This window comes from Monodelphis domestica, chromosome 3 (assembly GCF_027887165.1).
Source record: "Monodelphis domestica isolate mMonDom1 chromosome 3, mMonDom1.pri, whole genome shotgun sequence".
Classification (NCBI taxonomy): Eukaryota; Metazoa; Chordata; class Mammalia; order Didelphimorphia; family Didelphidae; genus Monodelphis; species Monodelphis domestica.
Window position 1 is genome coordinate 169,008,687 of NC_077229.1, and position 12,553 is coordinate 169,021,239.

At 39.4% G+C, this 12,553-nt stretch overlaps 1 long non-coding RNA gene across 1 annotated transcript in view; it reads left to right on the top strand.

The window, feature by feature from the left end:
- LOC103096410 (uncharacterized) overlaps positions 1–1,521 on the top strand; it is a 40,743-nt gene extending 39,222 nt beyond the window's left edge. The window contains exon 4 of the long non-coding RNA XR_008917540.1: positions 685–1,521. This is a non-coding gene — a long non-coding RNA (uncharacterized LOC103096410). The remainder of the gene's footprint in view (positions 1–684) is intronic.
- The last annotated feature ends 11,032 nt before the right edge of the window (positions 1,522–12,553 follow it).

Genomic DNA, 12,553 nt, shown 5'->3' on the forward strand with positions numbered 1-12,553 from the left:
GATGCAAATAAGGAGCCTACTTTTGCAAGAGTGATGATGTATAAAGGAAGACTTGGACTTGTGTAGACATTCTGTAACTGGTTCCAGCCTGCTTAGGGGCAGCTAGGTGGCACAGTGGATTAAGTGCCAGACCTGGAGTCAGGACAACCTGAGTTAAAATCCAACCTTAGAGGGATAGCTAGCTGGCACAGTGTATAGAGAGTCAAGAGTAGAGTTGGGAAGGACCTGAGTTCAAATTTAAATTCAGATACTTCCTCACTGTGTGATTTGGTGTGGGCAAGTCACTTAACTACAATTGCCCAACCTTTACCCCTCTTCTGCCTTGAAATGGATACTTGTATCATTTTTAACCTTTTATCTTCCATCTTAGAACCAATACTGTGTATTGGTTCTAAGACAGAAGAGCAGTAAGGGCTAGGCAGTGGGGATTAAGAGGTTTACCAAGGGTCACACAGCAAAGACGTGTCTGATGTCAAATTTGAACCCAGGTCCTCCCATTTTCAGATCTGGCGCTCTACCTACTAAGCCATCTAGCTGCCCTCAATTTGTATCAATTCTAAGATAGAAGGTAAGGGTTTAAAAAATCCAACCTTAGATATGTATTAGCCACGATTTCTCGCTCCGGAGTACTGAGGCAGCTACTTTTCAACCACATATACTAATCCGGATCTCTTGTTTTCCCAGATCTTGCATCTAGAACATGTAATCAAGGAATCAAATTCAATCTGTGCAAGAAGCAATTTCTGACTGAAATCAGATGCAAAGTGAGATCAGGGAAGATGCAGAAGAAAAACCTCAAGATTTCACTCAGAGAATCTGAAGCTTGGGATCTCCAACTGTTCTCGTCACTTCTTCCAGGGGAGCCAGGGGGTAGCTGGCTCTCTTGCTAAGAAGAAGCTTGGGTCTCTCTGGAGATCATTGTTTCTCTGTGAACCCCTGAATATCTCCCACTCAGCTCTCAACAACAGCTCAGAGTCATCAATGAATATTGTGGACTTGAAGAAAGCTGTCCACTGAGATCTCATTCTCCATCTCTCTCCCTAACTTGTCCTGGACGCCAAGACTCAAGCTAGTTAGCTCAGGAGTAGGGACCAAACCAGCAACTGGCCAGAAGAGGGGTCAAGGCTGAGACCCTGAACCCCGAGACCTTGGGAGGGTCTGTCTGCTAGTCAATAGGGCTTCCTGCTCACCCACTTTCCTTACCTGACACCCTTACCCCTCTCCCTTCCCTATGTGAACCCAAATAAAGTATCTACTACTTAGAATCAGGTTTGACTAGTTTCTGAGACTAGGAAAGGGGGCTGAAGATTTGGGGAGACCCATATCTCTCCCCAAAAGGAGGGTTAGCTCAGGATCCCAAGGATCAAAACAACCAGACCCAAGGAGCAACCATTTCTCTTGGGCTGTGGAGTAATCCAAAGTCTGGGGGAGGATGTGGCAGTTGCTGTACCTGAAGGATCCAGAGGCAGAAGAGTCCATCCTGCCTCTCAACAATAGCTGGGACCAAAAAGGGGAGGCAGTGTGTCATCTTACCAAAGCTTATCCCTCTAGCTATTATCCCCCATCTCCCAGAACCATTCTCTGAGGAGACATACTCCTTCCCTCAGGGAGACAAGCCTGGGCTACCTTCCCCAAAGGGAAGAGAGGGGAAGGTTCATCTTCCCCCTCTCCATTCTCTCAACTCTATTCTTTCTCTCCCTCCATTTCCCCTGGGTGTGCCTTCCCTCTCTGGCCATACGTTACAAACATAAGAGAGAACCTATCAAAAGGGAGTGACAATTACCTACTTCTATTGATTCACATGGGCACAAATGACACTTCCAGAATGAACCTAAAAATATTGTCCATAATTATGAACTATTATGCTTTTTATAATGCTGAGCCTGAAGTCAAGTGACATGAATTCAAATCCTGATTCTCATACTTATGTGACTTTGGGCAATCTTTCTCAACCTATTAGGATCTCAGTTTATTTGTAGAATGAGGACAATAACATCTGCTATATCTAACTCACAAGAACAGATTTGTGAGGATCAAGTGAAATAATGACTGAAAAGGACCTTGTAAACTTTAATGGCTAAATGAATATCAGCTATTAGATTTTTCTTGAGACTCGGTCTCCCTATTTTGGTGGCATGGTGGATAGTGTGCCAGGCCTGGAGTCAGGAAGACATGAGTTCCAAGCTGGCTTGAGATACTTACTAGCTATGTGACCCTAGAGAAATCATTTAACTGTTTGCCTCAGTTTCCTCATCTGTCATGAGCTGAAGAAAGAAACAGAAAACCACTCTAGGCAAGAAAACCTCAAATGGGGTTGCAAAGAGTTGAACTTAACCAATTAAATGAACAATAAAAATAAATGTTAGGCACATTACAAGCACTTCTTACCAATAGCTCATTTGATCCTTATGGTTCTTATGAGGAAGGTGTTATTATTATCTCCATTTCACTGTTCAGGAAACTGAGGCAAACAGAAGGTAAATGATATGCCCAGGGTCAGGCAGCTAGTCAATGCCTATGGCTGGATTTTTTCTCATTTAATTTTTATTTTATTTTTTCTCAATTATATATAAATAAAAATTTCTAACATTTGTCTCCAAATTTTTTAGTTCCAAATTGTTTCTTCCTTTCCCATTCTCCCTCTTTGATAAAGCAAGCAATTTTATATAGATTATACCTGTATAGTCATGTGAAACATTTTCTTTTTTTCTTTTAAATTTAATTAATTTAGAATATTTTTCCATGGTTCCATGATTCATCTTCTTTCCTTCCCCTCCTCCCAGAACGGATGAGCAATTCCACTGGGTTTTACATGATGTGAAACATTTTCATAGAAGCATGGCTAGATTTGAACTCAATTTTCCTGAGTCTAAGCCCAGTCCTCTATCCACTGTGCTACCAACTGCTTCCAAGAATAGACGATTAAGGCAAGAGGTAGTTGTCAAAGCAAAGAATCAAGGTACTAGAAAGTGGAGAATAGTTTGAAGGAGAGGCAAGTAATAATATCTAATATTTCTATAGTTTTTTTAATTATGTGCCAGACACTTTATAGCTATTATCTCATTTAATCCTCACAAATTTGGGAAATAAGTTCTATTATTCTTTCCATTTTACAGATGATCAAACTGAGGTTTAGTGGCTTGCCCTGGATCACAGAGGGCAGATTTGATCTTAGGTCTTCCTCACTTGAGTCCCAGTGCTCTAACCATGGTGCTATCAGCTGGCTCCAAAAATAGGCTAGAGAGCAAAATTTAGTAGTCAAGGCACTGAAAAGAGGTTGGCAATTTGAAGAAGCAAGTACCAGGACCTATGGTCAGAGCCCCAGGGGATGGGCAAGAGTGAAGCTTCCAGGTCAGGTGTGCAGAGACTTTCTGGGCACCAAAGGGGAACTGTAAGCTAGGCAGATAGATTCCTGGTTAGGAATCTGGACAAGGAGAAAGACAGAGTAAAAGAAATGAATGATCATCGAGGTGACTGGCTACTGTGAGCCAGAGGGGCAGAGGAAATTAAGGACACCTGGCTCAGGCTGAGGGTACGTGGCCTGGGCCATGTGGCAGATCTCCCCAATACTGAAGCCAATTTAACCTTTTCTTGAGGCCTCAGGGATGCAATGGTGGATGTCAGTTAGGTACTCCTCTGCTGCAATATAGTGATGATGGGGACACTTGAAGAATACGGGGCTATTCATCCCTGCCTGAAAGAAAGGAGGGAAGGAGGAAGAGAAGGGGTAAGCTGATCCTGAGCCAAGAAAACCCATGTTCAAATCCCACCTGAGTCATACTGGCTGTGTGTCCTTGTACGGGCACCTCAGCTGAATTTGCTTGATCCTCTTTTAAGATGGAATTGCCAAAAAGGTGCTGACTTACCTTTTTACAGGCTCCACACCCAGAAATTCCCCTCCCTGCATCAAGTGAGTCACAGGTCCTGTGCTCCATGGATATATGTCATCAGAAAGGAGTGATCTTAATATGTAGGTGTTATTTTGCATCTTTGAGATGTTCTTATTTTTCCATGATATTCAGGGAAGCATTTTTTCCAGAGGAGATTGTATAGTTTAGGAAATATCGCGTTAAAGTTTTCTTCTTTGTAGCAAAATATTTTATTGGTTTATCTTCTGTTTAAATTTACTTGCAAAAGAATAATAGTTGGTCCAAGGCCCTGCTGCTGTTGAGGCTGAGGCTGGAGGATTGCTTCATTGTGAGCTGCAGTGGGCTAAAAACATATCAAATATCTGCACTGACTGGCACTGCTACGGTAAACTACCAGCAGTGGGAGGCTACCAGGCTGCCCAAGGAGGGGGAAATCAGCCAACACTGAAAAAAGAGAACAGGCTAAAGATTCCATGCCTGTTAGTATTGGGATTCGGCAGCTACACTCCCAGCTTCGATAAGACACAGTTTGTCATGACTGTTCATTCATTTTAGTTGTATCCAACTCTTTGTGACCTCATTTGGGATCTTCTTGGCAATGAGACTCAAGTGGTTTTCCATTTCCTTCTCCCCTTCTCCGGGTCATTTGAGAGATGAAGAAACTGAGGCAAATAAGATTAAGTGACTTGCCTACATCACACATATCTATTAGGGTCTGAGTCCAGATTTGATCTCAGGAAGATGAGTCTTCCTGACTCTAGCTCTGGCATTCTATCCACTGTGCTACGTAGGTGATCTGAGATTGAAAAAAAATCTAATAGCTACTATTCATTTAGCCTTTAAAGTTTATAAGCCCTTTTTCAGACCTTATTTCACTTATTCCTCACAACTCTGTTCTTATAAGTTAGGTATATTAGGTGTAATTGTCCTCATTCTACAAATAAACAAAGTGGGACCCATAGAGGCTGAGACTTGCCCAAAATTATGGTTAATAAGTGTGAGAAGCAGGATTTCCATTCATGTCACTTGACTTTAGGCTCATTATTATATAAATCATAATGGCTCATATTTTTCAGGTCTCTTCCAGAACTATCATTTGTGCCCATATAAATCAACAGAAGTAGGTTGTTGTCATCCCTTCTGATAAATTCTCTTTTTGATAAGTTCTCTCCTTTGTCCTGGATACTGGATCTGGGAAAACAACAGATCTCTGAATTATTGATATCAGGGTGAAAAGTAGCTGCCTCGATACCCCTGAGCAAGAAATAATCAACTACTGCTACTTGTCTCTCCTGGATTATATCTGTGCCTTTGGTGGCTACTAGGTCATTTTCTGAAGGACAAGTAGCTATTCCTTCAAAGTACCTCCTTCTCTCCTCAACAGAAAGAGCCTCAAATCTGTTCTCAAGCCTAAGCAGTGGAACCATACTTTTTATTCTTCACTCTTTTTTAAATCACCCAGACAAAGATTAAACTCTTTCCCTTTTCTCCTGTTTACCCTTTCTTCTGTTTCCCTTAGGAACAAATCATTATCAGTTTCACCTTGGAGTATGTAAAGGTTTCTTGGAGTCCCCTCACCTCTTTCAGGCGGGAGATCAGTTCACCCTTGGAACAGTTAATGGTAGCTAGTCACAGTATAATTATCAGTCACTGAACAATTTTCCCTACCCTCTCTAATGTTTGTGACTTTCAGTGTTGTTTCTTTAAATGATTTGTGAGTGTTTACACCTCACTTCTAAGCCAAGTGTTACCCTTTAATAACTTGATAGCCCCTCTCAAATTCCTTTCCTTTGTTTCCACGTTTCCATAACCACAGTGACACATGTACCTCTGTCTGGTGTCAGCCTTGAGGATTCAATAATTTTCTGCACTCACCAAAAATACATTCTTTCATTTTGTTTAACCCTCTGACCCATGTACCTTTTCTTAACTATCTTGCCTTGTCTTGCCTGCTACCTTCTTGAATTAACTCTTCTCTCTAATACTCCTTGATCTTCCTTAATTCTCTTTAATCATTTTATGTCTTCCTTGATTGCCCTTGATCCTTCTTCTGTTTTCACCTTAAAATAGAATCTGGGCAGGTATTTGGGCTTAGAGATTGTTCTCTCTCAAATTTTCTTCAATTCTACCAAGTTTCCTCCTTCCTTCTTTCCTTCCTTCCTTCCTTTCTTCCTTCCTTCCTTCCTCTCTCTCTCTTTTCTTTCTTTCTTTCTTTCTTTCTTTCTTCCTTCCTTCCTTCCTTCCTTCCTTCCTTCCTTCCTTCCTTCCTTCCTTCCTTCCTTCCTTCCTTCCTTCCTTCCTTCCTTCCTTCCTTCCTTCCTTCCTTCCTTCCTTCCTTCCTTCCTTCCTTCCTTCCTTCCTTCCTTCCTTCCTTCCCTCATCCAGGCTGGAAGCACAATGTTCAACCACACTGATCCACAACAGGCATTTTACCTGCTTTGTTTCTGACCTGGGCTAATTCCACTCTCTTTAGCAATCTGGTGGTCATCTACTCCCCAAAGCATACCATGTTAGTAGATGACCTAACGAGAATGACATATCAGCTCTAGCTTTACTGCATGCAGCTCCGAATTCCTGAATTTAAGAGACAGATCCACTTCCGGTTCCCCAGTAGCAGGGATTACAGGTATGCTCCAACCTTTACCTCTGACTGGTTTCACTAATCCAAACCTCTGTGGCTCAACTACAGAGCCACACAAAACCCAAGTTCTCTCTATTACCAGGGGACAAGGAAGAGAATCCACCACACTCATTTCTCTATACTCTTCTACCCCAGATTATAGTACAGCACAGCATAGCATATGATTTCATCATTTTTGACTTAATAAATATTTTATATTTTTAAAAGGGAAAATATTATTTAACAAATAATAATGCCTAATTGACTTGCTACTAGGCCCAATATATATATATGTGTGTGTGTGTGTGTATATATATATATATATATAAACTATTAGATGATAGACATCTTGATATTTCTCCCTGCTTTGTTTCCTTTAAAGTGAAGGTAGCCAATGAATATTTTGTATAATTATTAATCATGAAACAATAATCTATTAAGAATTCTTTCTAAAAATAATCTGACCAAAAATACAGCTTAAAATTTCCTAGGGCCCAACAAAAACCAAGCAATTTGATTAGAAGAATCAGGTTCTTTTTGGGAGGAGAGATTTCTGTGGTTTTTATTTGAATGGGGGGAGGGGAGAGTGGGAAAATGGGTAAGTTCTGTTTTTTCCCTAGTTTACTTGTTTCTAGTTTCACAGAAAATTAATTTTATGCATGAATCTTGGGTTCATTTGTATATAGTAAAATGCTTCCATGATCTCAGCTTTGTGAGTAGAGTTGAGACTGACTCTAGCCTGGGTTGTGTGTGGTCCACAATGGTGAGCCAAAGGTTTTGCAAGTCAATCTCTGGAGTTGCTATTTTATAAATGTTAAGAGCTTCTTGTTCAGCTTATTTTACTTTATTTTAAATTTATTGATACATTTATCTTAAATAATAGACACTTTTCAAGAAACATTCATCAAAAACTCCTTCCAAAGTACATCCACAGAACAAGTTATTAAGGGAAAAGAGAGAGATGATCTTCAACTTTGAGGAGGCACTAACACTGACCAGGATGTTATTGGTAGGCTCTTCTTCAGCTAATTTTCTTACTTACACATTCGTGTAGTCTTTGTTTAGATTAACCTCTGGTGTCTGCTTTCTGTACTTCTTTGGCATCATTTTAGGATTGTGGGATTGTTTTCTGGGCCCCAGCCTCAGAAAAATCACCACCAGCCTTGGCCAGTACAAATGTGATTGGATGCTGAAATTCACCTGCAGCAAATTGCTGAGCAAGGAGCTTAAGGCTATGGGAAGAGCTGGGGAAGAGTTTGAGCAGCCTTAGCTTTAGCTGCTCAGCTTTTAGGCAGCTGCAGCCCCCTGGGATAAGTAATTAGTCTAAGGTAAAAAGGTGATAAGTAGGGGTGTGCTGGAGCCAGTTTGAGCAAGCTTTGAAATAGTGGATTAACCAACTTTTAGTTTCTGCATTTACACTTTGGAACTCAACACAGCTATGAATCTGGACTTGATTTATTGTTTTGTGGATTGTTTAAAGGAGAATGTGTTAATAATGCAACCCAATTTAAAAGTGTGTCTTTTTCCATTCTCTCCGCCCATCTGCCTGGTTGTTAAATATTTACCAGCTGACTGGAGATAAGCCTTTGATTTAAGGACTCTTTAGTTAATTGAATGCATCCACTAATAGTGGACTTCTCAGGAAGCTCAAACCATCCACACGTGAGAATACTAAAAGACTGAACTATCAATCATAAAGACAGAAAATAGAAGTTGTTCTTGTATTCATTCATGCTTTGTACGAAATCCTGGGGAAATTGAAAGAAGAAAGCAGAGGGATACTAATATTTATGGTTTGGATTCCCTTTGTGGTGCGGCTGGGTCTTAAGAAAAGTTTCTTACATTCTACAGGAACTAGGGATGGCTAGTATACAAAGGAGAAGACTTAGGCTGGCCATGATTGATAGCTCATTCCCAAATATTTGAAGAACTGTCATGGAGAAGAAGGGTGTGTTCTATTTGCCCCTAGAAGGCAGACCTAAAAAGTGGGCGGAAGTTGCAAAGAGGAGAATTTAAAAGAAAAAGCTGCTTCACCATCTGAGCTATCTTTCAGTGGAAGAAGATGCTTTTGTAAGTAGAAGATTCCCCCTCAGTGGGGAGGAACAGGGCTTTTGAGTAAAATTATGAGTGTTTGGTGGGATATAGTGTATAGTGGATTCTTATTTTCGAAAACGAATCTAGAACTCAAAACTGAAAAAGAAAAGGCTGTTAAAATTAATAAATGATAATTTAAAATCTTATTTTCTATCTTAGAGTTGATACTAAGTATCAGTTCCAAGGCAGAATAGGGGTAAGGGCTAGGCAATCAGGGTCAAGTAACTTGCCCAGGGTCACTCAGCTATGAAATGTCTGAGACCAAATTTAAACCCAGGTTGTCCCAACACCAGACCTGGTTCTCTGTCTACTGAACCACCTAACTGCCTTTAATAATAATAATAATAATAATAATAACAATAATAACAACAATAATAATAATAATCTTAAGGAATAAAAAAATTGTTTGTTGAAGAATGTTGGGAGTTCAATTGGGCTGCTGTCCATACTCCACCATCTTACTTCTGTGCCCCAGGTTTCACAATGATTATTTTATTTAATTAGATAACTTACTTCCATGCCTGAAACTATTACTAATCCAAGGCTATCAGGACACTGTCTCATGATATTGCCATCCTTTAGAGAATGGAGAGTAGGGCCATCAGAAGACCATTAGGCAGAAGAATTTCTGGAGACACCAAAGAGGGTTCCTTTGGAAGACATCACAGGAGAGTAGGAGTAATGAATGTGCCACCCCCCCCCCCAGTCCTTGATCACATTTCAAGGTACTTTAGCAGTAGGTCCCTCTGTTGCTAATTGAAATCATGCAAACAGGTGGCTAAATGGAGAGCCACAGATAGTGTTGTGTGTATGTGAGTGTGAGTGTGATCTAATGAATCAATAAACATTTGTGAAGGACTTCTTGTGTATAAGGTACTATGCTAAATGTTCTGAGAGACATATCCTAGAGACATGATCCTTAAAACATAACCATTGAACATGTGTAACCCAGGTCCCAGTGCTTTCCAGCTCTGGGAAGGGGCAGGAGAGGAAAGGAGGGAGACACTTTGGATCACCGAACTCTGGAAAACTTATGTGGAAATTTGTTATTCCATGTAATTGGTAAAATAAAATATCTTTATAACAACAACAAAAAGAAACCTGGATTTAGATTCAGAGGATCTGAGTTAAAATTCTGGATCGGTTATTTGCTTCCTATGTGACCTTGGAAAAAAATCACTTGATTTCTCTGCGTCTCTTTCCTCATCTATAAAATGAAGGGGTTTAATCTAATTGCACTCTAAGGACATTTTTGTTTTTAACTTCCATGATATCATGGTCAAATATGTCACTGTAGGTTTGAATGATCAAGAAAAACTTGGCGGAAGATTTGGGGAATGGATTTCAAAAGATGCATAGAATTTTGATATGTGAAAATTAGAGTAAGGATATTCTAGGCAGAAGGAATGTCATGGACAAAGCTGTGGAGGTAGAAGAAAAAACAAGAACTTTTCCAGAGGATTAGTGAGAAATAAGGAATGAAAGTCAAATTTTAATCTGAAATGTCAGGCCAAGGATTTGATGATGTAAATCCATCAAGGGTTGGGGGAGGGTAAAGAAGTGACAACAAAGGAATATTAATTTTGGTAACAGTTTATAGGATGGGCAGATTAGAAGGAGGAGAGTCTTCAGGCAGGATTTCTAGTAAGGGGTTTATTTAGTAACCAAAGTATGATACAAAATGCAAGGAGGAGGTTAGAAATGGAAGGTAAAGGATTCAAGAAACATTATAAAGATGAAACAGGCAGTAGCTGGGATTGTCCTCAGAAAGAAAGTTGCACTAAGGGATATTTATTGTCAACTGGGATATGACTTTGCAGGAAATTCTATAGGTCCTTCTCTATCCTATAGGGTCAGTGCATTGTGTGGGAACTACATTATTGACAGAGAATTTAAACTTAGTAGTTCTGTAAGTGTGCCTCAGAGAAGAATTCTATCTTCATTGTGGATAGAGAACTCCATGAGGGCCCATTTGGACATGGAACCTCTGGAATCGATGGGCTTACCTCTGACTGATCAATACCAAAATGTTTGGCAAAAATGGTTCTCTGAAACCAGAGAAAAAGGGAATGGCTGTATAAGTTGTGGTATATGAGTGTAAAGGAATATCTTTGTGTATAGAACAATATTTTGTGCCAAAATGACAAATATGATAGATTCAAGGAAGCCTAGGAAGACATTTTTGAACTGATGCAGAGTGAAATGAACAGAACAAGGAGAATTATTTACTAGAAGACTACAGAAATATAAAGGAAAACAGAACTCTGAAGAAAACTTCAGAACTCTGATCAATGTAGTGACTAACTACGACTTCTAAGACAGATGGTAAAGCATGTTCCTCACCTCCAAACAGAGAAGTGGTGCACCATTGGAATGCAATGAGGCATACATTTTGAGAAAGTCAATGGATTGACACTGCTTGATTTTTGTGATTGTTTGTTTTCAGAAAAGGTTTCTTTTTTGGGGAAATGGTGAAAGTTAGTTGTCAGTGAAAGAGATGTCAGAAAAAGAAAGTAAAGAGTTTCAATAAAGTATTAAAACAGGGAAGAAAATGAAAAGGGGTTCAGAAAAGGATATAAATAAATGCATGCTCTGATCTAGCAGCACTGGCCTTCTTGTTGTTCCTTGGATAAGATGCTTCATCTCTCAGTTCTGGCTTTGTCATTACTTGTCCCCCATACCTGGAATGCTTTCCTTTCTTATCTCCACCTCTTAACTTCCCTGGTTGCCATCAAATTCCAGCTAAAATCTCACCTTCTACAGGAAGCCTTTCTTGATTCCTGTAGATAGTTCTTGAAAGAATAGAGGATTTTTTAAAGTGAAAAACAAAGAGCAAAAATAATCCAAAGGGGATTATTATTATTATTATAGGAGAATATAAATCTGTGATGGGAAAGTGGAAGGTCTAAACCTGTGACCCTGAGAAGAAAAGAACGAAGGATAATGGAATCTTGGGAACTAAGTAGCAGCTTTGAACCTTTTTGTGCAAAGGGTGACTTGGAACCTAGGAGAAGAAAGTTAATTTCTCTTATGACAAATATGTGTAGTCAAGCAAATAAGAAAAAATAATCAGCTTGGTCATTTCCCAGCATACATGTGTTGTTTATTCTCTATCTGTAGTCCCTCACCTCTCTGCCAAGAGATGGGAGAGATATTTCAATATAAGCATTTTGAAATAGTGATTGTTTGGATTCTAGTCAGAGTTATGAAGTTTTTCAGAGTTATTTTCCCACTTGTTATTGTGGTCGCCATGCACATTGATTTGCTTATTCTTTTTTAATAATAATAACTGTAATTGCCCTGTATTTATGACACTTTAAAATTTGTAAACTACTCTACACACTTGCCCATTTAATCCTCATTTTACTCTCTGTCGATTCACACAAATATTTCTGTGTTCTGAGTCTGTCAAAAAAAAATTTTGTGGCACAATACAATGTTCTTGCATTCATATGCCACAACTTGTTCAGTTATCATCTAATTGATGGAAACCCATTTTGTTCCAAAAGTTTTCTATAAAAAGTACTGTTATAAACAACCTTGTAATACAGATCCTTGTACATAGGTCCTTGGCTTCCTAGGGGATATATATCTAATATTATATATATATCATTGGATCATAAGGTATATACAGTTTTGTGACTTTTAGAGTGTAGTTCTAAATTATCTTGCAGAATGATTGAACTGATTGAAAGCTCCAACAATAGCATATAGTGTGTGTCTTCCCCAAACCCTTTCAATAATTTCTGTTCTCATCCTTTGTAATCTTTGTCAATTTGATGTGTGAGGTAGATCCTCAGACTTATCTGAACAATGATCTCTTAAATGCCAGACAGGAAGGAGAGTCTTTTCTGAATCCGTGTTCTTCTTGACCTCTTGGCATCATTTGGCATTTTTTATCACCTTCTCCCTAGATATGCTTTGTTCTCTGTTTTCATGGTCTTCCTCCCTGTTTGATTGTTCTCTTTCC